The sequence below is a fragment of the Lepidochelys olivacea genome, assembly GCF_965140295.1.
Source record: "Lepidochelys olivacea isolate rLepOli2 genome assembly, chromosome: 1".
Classification (NCBI taxonomy): Eukaryota; Metazoa; Chordata; order Testudines; family Cheloniidae; genus Lepidochelys; species Lepidochelys olivacea.
Window position 1 is genome coordinate 263455298 of NC_140411.1, and position 13040 is coordinate 263468337.

The 13040-nt window shown below is 44.7% G+C and overlaps 1 protein-coding gene across 2 annotated transcripts in view; it reads right to left on the reverse strand.

The window, feature by feature from the left end:
- TCF20 (transcription factor 20) overlaps positions 1-4561 on the reverse strand; it is a 213389-nt gene extending 208828 nt beyond the window's left edge. The window contains exon 1 of one of the 2 annotated variants that reach the window (XM_084627342.1): positions 4288-4561. The gene's annotated coding sequence lies outside the window, so the exon portion shown is untranslated. The remainder of the gene's footprint in view (positions 1-4287) is intronic. The other variant, XM_084627344.1, reaches the window with a different exon arrangement.
- Positions 4562-13040: the final 8479 nt, after the last annotated feature.

Consider the following 13040-nt stretch of genomic DNA (forward strand, 5'->3'; position numbering starts at 1 on the left):
AGAATGGTATATGTGGAATTAACTCTTTTGTTTTAAAACTGTGCAAAAAAAGAATTAATTCTCCTTTGACTTATTTGCCAAGTCTCTGAGTGGGGGGGGGGGGAGGGACGTTAAAAAAAGTTGTTTCTGATGTTATTACTGAGAAGAGTCAAACTTCTAACACATTTTCAGATGTTTTGCAATTTGCCTTAAAGGGAGATCTATTTATGGGATACAGAACCTTTCCCCTCTAGATCACAGTGTCAAGCAATCCTAGCTAAGCCAGCAGTGACCAACAGTTCATTATTGATGCTGTATGTGTCACTCTTATAACTCTCATAACAAATGGACATCTAGGGATTTTTCCCGTAGAAAGTCAATGGGCCACAATCTGCACTGTACAGGAGTCAAAGCTAATTCTGGTCTTCCCTGTGGGTCATTATGGCCACCGATGCAAGTTGAACTAATAGCAGCCTTGCATGGCTCCCTTAAGGGCTCCTCCGACGCCTAGAATAGCCAGATTATATCAGCCATTCCTGCTGTCTGCCCACATCTACCCCTAGCACATCTCTATATCAGAGACAACGCAGAAAGCTGCCTATATCAGCCCTATGCTGCCTCTGTACTGAGAAAAGAACAGGAGTACTTCTGTACTGAGAGAATTCTCAGGGGACTGTTCCACCACTTTTAAGGCCCCTTTACATCACCAGAGCAGTGGAAGAGGGCTGCAGCAAGGAGACTCTCCCATTATCTTTGTTAACCCAGCTACACCAGTTCTGAAGAAGACTCCACTATGATTTTTTTTACAAGTTTGTGGCCAGTGAAATAAGTAATAAGTTTATAAATCATTTTAATTAAAAAAAAAACTCAAAAAATACTACTTTTGTGTGTTCCCCATCCCCATCTCCGGCAATAAATCAGGACTTTTCTCCCATTTTCTGCAAATAAATAACCAGCCATAGTCATCAGACTCTCATGGTTCTTTAGTAGCCTGTGCAAAGTGAGCTAGGGGGATCTCAGTCCAGACCTTGGCAACATAACTGCTTACATCAAAAAGCCATAATCACAGTTGGTACTAATCTGCAGACACGGAATTGGCTAGGGAGAGTGAATTCTCTTCTCCCCCAAAAAGAGAACCTCTTCCAGGCAGGGCTGAGAGTATAGGAAGCTAGCAAAAAGGAAGAGAGAGAGAGAGAGAGAGAGAGAGAGAGAAATCGGTATTGCCAACACTCATGACTTTATCCTGAGTCTTCCAATATTTGCTGTTTTACCTGGAGCCATGCTGCATGAGAATCTCAGCTTTCATTAAAAAATTACCTTTCCAGCCCTCCAGTTGCAGAGAAAAGCTTGAAAATGTGAGTCATAAAGGCTCACTCAGAAGACAAAAAGAACTCCAAAATCATTCTCGTTTAAAGTGTCAGCATTTTTAAGCCAATCATGATTTTTGGCGGGGAAGGGGGCTGACTCATGTTCTTTGAACACTTGGTGTTGATAATACCAAGTAATCTCTCATTTTGCACCCCAAAATTTTCAGTGAGAAGAGCTGTGAAACATCCAGGGAGATATTCGAGTATGAGAAGGTACTAGCCGCACTCTTTCCACTGCTTTCCCCTTGTGCGAGAGCAATCTCCTGTTACTGGAACCACAACCTATCATCAAAAATGGCCATCCATTTTGATCCATTTCCTACATTTAAAGAGGGAGGGGGACAGAGGAAGGGGCCTTAACCCTTTCTATCTCCTGGGGTTTATTTAATTTATTTATTTATTTAAAGATAAGAGAAAAAGCCCATCCAGGTCCAGTTCAGCATTTTCCTGCAGAAGGGAACTGAGGCTCCCTCTCTCTCCTGCCTTGAATACTCCAAAGTAACCCCCAAACCTCCCACACACATGCGGCAGAGGGAAAGCTCTTGCAGCCCAGAAACACTCCCAGCTGGACAGGGCTGGTATAATCAGGCTGTTTTGTTAAGACTCAGCAAAGGTGACTATTTGGTGTGTCAAGGAAGGTGCCCAGGAGCAAGTTATTTTCATACAGTACACAAGGCTTTAAGGTAATGCAGAGAGCGAGAGCTGGAAGAGAACACTGACAATTTTCCACAAGACTTGCTACCCTCCCCCAGGCTTCCTATAACACACACACACCCCTTATTCCCATAAAGCTCTGTAACCTCTGCTACAAACTCTGCCCTCTTTCTTCACTAGCAATCACAAATTGCCCACAGGCCCATCCTCACCAGCCTGCCTCCCTACAGTCCCCTCTTCCTACCCACAAACTCCTCATAACCCTCTTCACCACCCCCCACAAGCTCTCACAAAATTTCCTGAGCAAGTTCTGCTGAGATATTTTCAGACCACCGTGGGTCAGACCACCCTGCTATCCCCATCCGCAGCAGGGGTCCAGTCATAAACCCGCAACAGGGAACGTGTCACACATGCACACCCACCACTTGTCTGTCAACTTCAAAATCACAGTGGGCGAGGGGAGGGAAGCCTACAGCCAGCAGCGATGTGGCTCTGGGTATGTCTACATTACAGTGGCACAGCTACGGTGCTGCAGCTGTGCTGCTGTAGCACCGGACTGTAAATGCTTCCTACAGCAGCAAGAAGGGTTTTTTCCATTGATTTAGGTCAGTAGTTTTCAACCTTTTTTAATTTGTGTACCCCTTTGGTAATCTTAGACATAGTCTGCAGACCACAGGTTGAAAACCACTAATTTAGGTAACCACCTCTCCAAGAGACAGATCTATTCTAGGTTGACAGAAGAATCCTTCTGTCAACCTAGCTGCATTTATACCAGGTGGTTAGGTTGACCTAACTACCATGCTAAGGGCACAAGATTTTTCACAGCCCTGAGTGACACAGTTAGGTGGACCTGAAAATTTTAGGTGTTGATCAGGCCTCATAGAGGCAGTTTTTAATCTGGACTAAGCTTTATAAAGAAGAGAGAGTTGCCACGCAATCCTTTGCAAAATTCAGAAAAGCATGAAATTTTGGTTTATAAAAGCCTTTCGGGTGCAACAAAAGAAAAATAAAAAGGCAAATCACAACACAAAGATAGACGAGCTAGGTATTAATTACTATTATTAAGCTTTAACTGTTTGTTGATCATTACAAAATTTTAAGTAGCAAATGGAGGTTAAAGGCTGTTGAACGGAGAGACACCCAGTAGCCACATGACTGACAGGAATCCATGCAAGAGGAGTGGAACCATATGGAAAATATCAAGGGAAGGAAAAAAATATCATCCAGCTCTTTGCATAGCTTTCAGCAGCCAGTTTTCCCTCTTACTGTACAGAAACTGCCCTGATTCAAACTTTCTCTCCCGATGCCCCTTATAAAACAGATCAGATCGCATTGCCTCCCCACCCCCATTCCTCCCCTTCTGTTTCTCTATTGGGGAGCAGGATGCTGACATTTTTTTGAAACCAAATGGTAAGAAGAAGAAAGATGAATTCCCAAGGGTTAACTGTACTGGGGCCTGCTTTTCTGAAAACCTCTGTGGTGTGTGTGTGCATATGTATCCGTGCACACTTAAGAAAAGGGAAGGTTGCTAAAGAATGTGAAATGTGAGAGCTACAGATTCCCCCATCACCACATCCCTCCTCCTGCCTTCAATAATACATTTCAGCAAACAGTCATTTTTCAAAGCCCTTTCTCGGGTGGGGGGGGGGAGAGGAGGTGAAGAGCTCAGGTTACATTTGGGATTTTTTTAAAACCACAACAAACACCACACAACGAAAATTCAAAGAAAAAAAAAGCCAGACCTGCTGTTTCCTTTTACAAGCCATTTATTTCAAACAAACACACAAATTAATGCAGTTTCCCCTTCCTCCAAGCTGTTAAAAGTCTGACAAAAAAAAAATCTTCCATATCTAAAGAGCTTTAGTTGTTTTAACTATTTCCAGCTTAATCTGCCCTCCACCCCACCCCCAGCTGATGTTGTTTTCCCCTAGAAACTAGCTTTTAATCGCTCCCACCTCCCATTTCCGCCAGTACAACATCAAAGGCAATATATTTGGGGCAAGGGCTGTAGTATCCTCCTAAGAAAATGAAGCCTGCACATCTACCTCTCCAGACGGTTAGGAACATACACACACTCAGGATAAGCAGAATTTAAGAAAATAAAGAACTGGGGTCGCACCAGCGCAATCGCCTTCCTGCGTTAGTCACTTTTCCTCTGCTGATGACCCTTGGCAAACCAGCCGCCATGTGAAATTAAACAAGCCCCCCCTGGCAGAGTGGTGTAGCCTGAAATGAACACCTCCCCCTACCCTAGAAAGTCACAGCCTTTCTTTGAAAAGGCTCTTACCTTGCAAGGCTTCCTTATTGTCCCATTTTAGCTCCTTTCCTTTTGTGGGGCTTTAGTATATGTATTTAACATTCTTTGTGGCACAAAAAGAAATGGTTACAAATCCTGTCAGGTCATGTGATTGAGTGAGTGGGGGTTTTTTTCTCTCTTTCTCCTTTTTTTTTTTTTTTTCTTTCCTTCCTCTCCTCTCTCTCTCTCTCTCTTTCTGCTTTTAGGACAATACTCTACAGCCTGGGCTCAATGTGTCAGGCCAGACTGGCTGATGACAGAGAGGAGGAGGAGGAGGAGCTGCTGCTGGCAGGGCCTGGCTCTCATGGCAGCTGGGGCTGGGAGGATGGGGCCTGGAGCTGGTGTTGATTAGGGTTCTGACATCTCATAGTGATGCCTTGAGGAGTAGGAGGAGAGTGTTTTGTCTGATTTCTTTTTCTTTGAATCCTCCCTTTCCTCCTGCTTCCTTCCCATCCTGGGACCAGAAGGAGGGGGTCTGTGCTTTGCTGGGGGACCCTGGCAGGCTCCTCGCAGGCAGCTGAGAGCTGGTTCTCTTCTACACAGCTGAAACCTGTAGTATGAACACTGCAGGCTGAATCAGACTTTTCCCCAGCCTCACCACTGGGCTACTTCCCTCAGTTCTGCTAAGCCTCCCGAGGGCCCTTGCTTTTTCAATTCCTAGGGGAAAGGACCAGATTTAAAAGAGTGGCAAAGATCTCTGTAAAAAGAAAAGGAGGACTTGTGGCACCTTAGAGACTAACCAATTTATTAGAGCATAAGCTTTCGTGAGCTACAGCTGTGAATACAAACATCTTAGTGATTCAGCCAGAGTGAACTAATCTGCAACCCTCCTCTGAAAAAGTGCCCAGGTTTTAAATGTCTTTTCATTCTTTTGTCACAGTCGCCTTCACAGATATGATAGGCTCTGTACTCTTAAGGGGGGGGGGGGGGGCAGCACAGAACCAAAACAGGGTATAGGTTTTGAGGGGTGAAAGCCCAGCAGGGTCAGTTGGCTATGTTTCTCAGGGTCCCATCTGAGCTGAGGGTAATTCAAGGAAACCGAAAGCCTCCTACCTGCACCTGAGTCTAGTGGGGATCAATGTCTACAAAGAGTGGAGCTTTCAGGAAGGAATAGGCTGCTGGCCTAGAAGAAAGAGCAGGGCTTTTTAGACACACAGCTGCTGCTGTTTTTGTATTGCCGTGGTGTTTAAACACTGCTCAGCTGCATGAAGGGAGCGTGAGCAGAGATTTTGCTAGTCTGTCTTTATTTTGGTTGCACCAGAGAAACCTGAAACCCTTGAAGAGGGTTTCCCTGCTACTTTACATAAGATTGCTGCTGTGCTTCAATCCTGCTGCACGGGCATGGGCCTGGACCCTGCCACAGAGACCATAAAACCAAATACCACTATAATGTAAATAAAACACAGTTACATCTTCCAATGGGGAATGGTTTAAAAAAAAGTTCTCTCTCAAACACCATCATAGCTGAGCATTGTGAAACCTAAATGGGAGAGAAAGAAAACACTTTCTTCTGCCGTTTAATTATTTGTCCATTTTAACTGATCCTGCCAGATTCCCTCAGCTATGGAATGGAATTCTGTTCTAGTCTATAAAGATTTTTATGGTGCCCTCATTCCATTGTATCTGAGAAACTTTCAGTAGTGCATTAAGTGATAGGACTAACAGAAGAAGAGCTCTAATTAAGTTTGAAAGTTTGTCTCTCTCACCAACATAAGTTAGTCCAATAAAAGATATTACCTCACCCACCTTGTGTCTCTAATATCCCGAGACCAACATGGCTACAACAACACTGCATACTGACTAATGTAAGGGGACTATTGATCCCTTACTAAAACTTAATGGGGGTTTTTGGTTGACTAGCTCCCAGTACCAAAGGGAAGGGTCAGTGGGAAATCAGAACCCTGAGACTGACATTCCCCAGAGGCAATGGGGACAGTCTAATGCTCCAGGTCAGCCTGATTGACAGGGCGGGCAAGCTAATGAGGGGGTCAAGAGGCCAGGGAGACCCCGTCCTCTGTGTGAGCTGGAATTGCCTGGGCCACAGTGGGGTGAGCTAAGGAGAGAGCAGGAGCCTGAGCTGAGCTGGGGAGCAAATCTGTGGCAAATGGAGCCAGAGGTGCAGCCTGAGCTAGGGAGAGCATCAGCAAGAGCCAGAGAGGCAACCCACGGAGCAGACCTGTGCTGGGAGGAAAGCTGCAGCAAGCCACCAGAACCAGAGGGGCCAGAAAAGCAGCCCAGGGAGCTGGAGGCAGAGCACCTGTAGTGCTGGGGCTGGAGCAGTCCAGAGCTACATGTGGTGAGCAGCTGGGGAGAGCGAAGGGAACCCTGGGCAGAGGGCCCCGTGCAGGGTGACCCCCTCAGCCAAGAGGCCTTGCAGGCCGGACTTGGAGAAGGGATCATAACCCCCGACAGGGAAGGCAGGAGGCTGACACTGGGAAGAAGGGTCCTGCCACCTAGAGCCTGAAGGCATGTGGCCACTGCCAGAGCAAGTGTTCGACCCGCAGCATCCCTGCAGCTCAGCCAGGGCCTGGGCAGGAGGCCTGGGACGTGTGAGGAACAGACCATGAACTTCCCTTACATTCCAGAGACTGCTGTTTGTGATGTCTCCATGCCACAGAGCAGAGTTATGTGTTTTCCTTTAACCTTTCCCATTTTTTTCTTATTTTTTAAATTAATTGCTATTTAATAAATTGTATTTGTTTTGAACTGTATGTAACGATCAGTGGGTCAGGGAAGCATCCAGAGCAGAGAGAGCACCCTGGAGTGGGGACACCCTAGCCCCTGTCCCAAATGACTACAACAAGATTGGGGGTAAAGCCCCCAGGAATCCTGGGCCCAACCTTGTCGAGGTTACAAAGACTCTGCCACACAGGAGAATGGCAGGGGAGTCCTCTAGATTAGGCAGGTGTAGTCTCTGGGTAAAGGGAGTGGGAGCAAGGACTCAGATCCGTTCATTAGCCAATTCCACCGGGGTAGGGTATAAGCCCGGAAAGTTTCTCACAATTAATAGTGGGACCAATCCTCCACTTACACTAACATCTGTCACATGTGGTTCATTTTTTCTCTCATCCTCTCCCCAGAGTGAGAACTGTGTATACAGTGGTGTGTTTTGTTTTGGTAAAGGTGTGGGTTTTGTCCAAATGTACATGCAGATTTGTGTTTAGGTTAGAGAAGGCTAGGTGGAAGCAATGCACCTTGCGCTTGGAGCAGAAGGTAGTGAGGTCTGTGATGGTCCTTAGTTCCTGGAGGAGTTAATTTCACAGTCTTGGGCTGGCCCCTGAGAAAGCACAAGCAAGTTTTTCACTGTGGCACCCACTCGTCATTTTCAACTTGGAGGAACTTGTCTGCATTCCTGACAACTGAATACAAGCGGTGGTACAAGACTCTGAACAACATAGTTTTGAGGGTCATTGGAATATACAAGCCTCTCCACCACCACAAGGTAACAGTCCAAGGAGGGCATCTGGAGTGGTACCAACATGCTGCCTTAGGAAGATTCTCCGTATCACATGGGAAGATTGTCGCACCCATACCAGCATTCTCTCTGCAGCTAACATCACCAGCATTGAGGTGAAGATTATGAAACATCAACTTTGCTGGGCTGGCCATTGTGTGTGGGTAGTTGATACTCGTCTTATGAAGCAAGTCCTCTTTTCTCAACATAGTCATGGTAAGCAGACCCGTGGGGGACAGAGGAAATGCTACAACAACATTCTGATAGTATATCTTAAGAAGGGATGCATTGACTCAATGAATTGTTAAGAGCTAGCTGGCATTAGATTGCAAAGGCATAATATCATACATCAAGCCTCAGCCCATTTTGAAGAGAATCGCCTTGCTCAAGAGGTTGAGAAATGGCAGAGGAGGAAGGGAAATGTACAGCCTCCCAGTCAGCAGTTGTGCTCTCTCCAAGCAACCACAGGTACTGGAACTGGGGGTGCTGCAGGAACCCTAGGCTTGAATTGGTTTCCATTATATAAAGGGTTTACAGTTTGGTTCAATGACTGTCAACACTCCCACCTCCCCATAACAATTGTTCTAGCACCTCTGCAAGAAACCATCTGTCATATATGTGGAAAAACCTGAAGAGCATGGATTGGACTCTTCAGCCATCTTAAGTCTCATCAGTGATTTTTTTCCCCCTGGCAGACATCCTCGTATCCAGGGATAGTCACTGACGACATTCATTCTAGGCCTGGATGAACCCAAGATATCTGACCTTGAGATTGTGATTTTTGTGGATAGAAAAGCTATTTTAAGTCATTTTTAGTGGGGTTATAGCTCCCTCTATTAAAATGGATTTCATTTTGAAATCTAGTGTTCGCTTTTTGCATTTTACTCAGGTAAGAGAGTGAAACCAGACTGGAAAGATTTACTTTCTATTTTTCATCCACTAGCATAGCACTATTGTGTTTGGGTAACCAACCTGGCAGAGGAGGATTTACTGCACCTTGAAATTGTGGTTTCCTTTATATGTTACTTTTAAAAAATGTAATAAACATTTCCACACCCATTAGCTCTGTAAAACATCTCCCTTCCCCTTTTTTTTTTTTTTTTTTAAGAATCTAAATTTGGAATTAAAACCACTTGACAGTGTTCCCTTTAAATGAGCAGATGGTGAAAGTATGACTGAAAAGCAGACATTTGCTTACAATTACTGTAGACATTTTCTTTGACTAATACTCTTTGCATGTTAGGGACTGCCTCACAATCAAGGAGATTTTGGGGGGATGTGTGCTAGAATTCATCTTGTTCTCTCCAAACCCATGTCTATTTATTTGGGGAATTACACCATGCGTATTTGAACCTCTGTGGAAATGTTGGCTCTTTTCCTCAACGCCAAAACGTGGAATACTCCAGGAGAGGAAATCTGTATCTTTACCTGCAGCTACACTATCTCAGCAGGTGATCCTTACAAATCTAAGATAAGCAGAATTGATCCCAATCAATATTTCATAGACTCTCTAAATCATAGAATATCAGGGTTGGAAGGGACCTCAGAAGGTCATCTAGTCCAACCCCCCAATTAGAAACCAAAAAGGAAAAAACAAAGTGCTGCAAGAACTGACACGGGCGATTCAGCAGGGAAAAATACGTCCTTCTAAGCCAGTATGAGGCAGCATAGTCTAGTTATTAGAACAGGGGAATGAGGATCAGACAACCTGGATTCTGTACCCAACTCTACCTTTGGGTTCTGTTCCCAGTGTACAATTCTGGGGCAGACATTTCACTACCTTGTGATTCAGTTTCCCCATCTATGAAACTGAAATAACACCCACCCAATGTTGTAGAACAGTTAGAGGTGCTTGGATGAAAGGTGTTGTGTCTGTAAAGTACCGAACAGTATTACTGAACTAATGCCCTAATACTGTGTTAGAGATGCCTTAGGTGCCAGCTTACTTGAAAGTGCTCAGAGACCATGGTATTGAGGGTCGTAAAAAATCCTAGCTAGACAGATGGAATATAAAACTGAGGCCCTGACCCTTCTTGGTCATTCAAAGATCCAACTTTTTCCAAAGCAGTGGTGTTAGTGCTACTGTGCTGGCCATATTCCTGTTTGGGCAATTACATTATGGCTCCCTAAAGTTTCCCCCAGCATTTTAATTACCTATGATATTCTCAGATTTGAAGGCCAGAGGGACCATTTGATAATCTAGTCTGACAATCCTCCCACATAACAAGGGCCACTTACATGTAGCCCTACAACTTGCATTGCTTCTTCACTTCCTATTATAAACTCTCGTGTAGAGGTGCTGTGCACTGTTAAACAGCTATCGTACTCCACCCCAGAGGTGGCTTCTGCATTTCAGGAGCAGGTGATACAAGCCCTGCCATATATCATTTGTAATGTCTGCCTGGCTCTTTGGAATCATGAAAGACACTATAGAAACGTTAGTCATTAATGATAATCTGCATTAGTATTTCATCTCTAAAAGAAAGCAGCAATGAGTCATTCTCTCTCTGACAGTAAGTAGGGATTCGTTTGCCCCACTACCAGGCATGTTTTTATATCAACACCTGGAAAAGGCAGAATATTGCTCATGGGAGAATTCAGGTTCACCCCTTCTCTTTTAGGTGGAATACGGGGCACAGAGTCCTTGCTGTTGCTTTTTATTCTGAGTACCCTCCTTTTTATTTAGTGCATGTTAGCTCAGTGATAGACCCCTACAATAAGGGTAAATCTTGGCCATCAAACAACCTCAGAGGACAAAGGTGTCAGTAACTGGGTTTTCTGACCAGGCTCAAGCAGAAAAACCACTCAGATTGGAAAGGATTTTCCTTGCAGTCTGTACAGCAGACACACAGAGGACATTTTCTGTACCTATATCCTGCCTCACAACAATGGCTCCAAGCCTAGGACAAGACATCCCTTCCTTTCCCCTGCACTCACCAGCCATGATTCTAGGACCAGTGGAGGGATCTGGATGCAGCTCTCTTTGGACTTTCATGCCCCGCTGGTTTTGCATTTCAGTCTCCAGTTTGTCATAATGATGCTATCTGTAAGAAATCCCCCTCCCCCCCATCACATACCCCACTTCCATAGGACAGACAATGCAGTGCCAAAGTGCAGTAGGCCTGTGGTTGATGATGATGTTGCCAGTATGTGATGCTTCTGAAGAAGGTGAACCTGTGTAGTCCTGCCCCACTGCTAGCTTACACACACCTAGCATCTGGACAAATGCACAGTGCTATCCGTGGGGTGGGTGGGTGGAGGGAATTCCTTTCTGACCCTGCATTCACTTCTTATTCTGCAGGTTGAAGCATGGGGTTTGGTTAACCTCCTATTACTGTCCTCACTGTGATTGTTATTTCTGGTCATGAAATTCCAACCACAGAAGTTGACTCAGTTTCTTGGTTGCCCAAAACATAATTTTACGACTGGAGATAGTGAGGCAGGGCTGTGGGAGGGTAAAGAAAGATAAAGGGGATGGACAGGAGATGCACTGGGGATCAAAGGCACCATCTGGTGGCTTGAGGTGTAGCCATTCCTAAATCCCCTTTTCTGTGAGGGTCACATTACTGGACAGTGAAAGTCTGCGGGGGGGGGGGGGGGGGGAATGTGCATGTTAAACAAACAAACCAAAAGGGAATAAGAGAGTCTTGACCCCAGCCCAGGTGGGTAGCATAGATGTGCTCCAATGAATACAGATGGGAAAAGCAGTCCAGATCCCACAGCCTGCCTTTGGTCTCTTCAGACTGGATGTAGGGATGGTCAGCATATTCAAGTCGCTCATTGCACCGGGCTAAAAGGAATAGAGAGACACAGAAGGTCTCAAAGGCAGACAGGTCCTCATACATAAGCCTTTAAATACTTCTAAGCCTGAATCTCATTCACTAAGCAATAGACAGCTAGTGCAACTCATGGCAGGTAGGGGTCATTGTCTTGTCGGGAGTGAACATGCAGATTCATAGTGCCACAGACACTGCATTGGGTGCAACCTGTTGATAGTATTCAAGGATGTCTTCAGCCTGGAGGTTACAAAGCCATGAATCACTGTACCCAACCATCACCCACAAGATCACACAGTTTCCCATCAACGGCCCTCAGCCTGCAAGCTTCTCATAGAAGGTGCCCAGTATCTTGCAGGAGTGGGCTAAACGTGCCTAACAGTAAAATCTATTTGTTTCTTTGGGATATTGTTTGACAGATCATCTAGCGCAGAACAGCCAGGTGCTATGGTAATACAGGTGTTGTCGAAGAAAAGGAAAAAAATAAAACCTTAAACCTTGGACCATCCATTTTATCATAGTTATTTGTTATGACTTTTGTGTTTCTTGATTACAGATAAAGGGCAAAATAAAAACGTGAGCTTGTTAAAAGATGGTACAGTAAAAAGATTTGTACGCTGCAGAAAAAAAAAAAAGTAATACCAAAAATATATCCAATCTCTGCATTGTCAAACTGGAATTTGTTGCAGAAGGTCACTGAAAGGGGTTGTGGCAGGATCTAAACAGGGGCTAGATCGTTTTAACACCATTAACTATATGTGTAGCCATGCAGGCTAAGACAATGATATAAAGGCAATCAAAGTACATGCTTCACGACATAAGGTGACCATTTGCAGATGGCTCACTCATAAGGGTGGGGGAAGGGGAATATTACCTTCAATATGTCTAGAGCTCATACAGGACAGTCATTCTTCCTTTATGAAGAAGGCGGGGAGTACAACTCCTACTGAATCCAATACTCAGTTTGACATGAGATTTCCCCACCTTCTTTCTGTAATTCCCTAGTTGCAAACAGAGCCTTACCCTCAAGTGTTCCTAGTACCAGGGAACCAAAGTGCACGTGCTTGTTATAAGCTAAATCCAGATGCATATTAGTGTTATGGTTAGGGAAAAGATCCCAGCTATCACCAGTAGTCCCTGGCCTAGAGACATGTTTCGGAAGGAAAAACAATCATTTAATTTAGAGCAAAAATGTGTGTGGAAGAAGCACAACAAGCCAATAAAACCAGATTCCAGGAGGCTGATGGCTCTGTTTTTTTATTTCATTTGTTTAAGCTGTCTGACAGTTACTAAAAACTAACTTATTTCCTCCTGTGGAATACAGACAAATAGTATTAATCCCCTGTACCCACCAGACAGTTAGGTACAAATACAAAGCCACGTAATTACTGATTTTCTCTGCACCACATTCATCATACCAATGCTATTTAAATGTTCTTTAATAACCTTTCTTTCCCTTGGTGGGAGGCCTTTCTTTACAGGTCTCCCTGGAAAACGTCTGTGTCTTAAACACT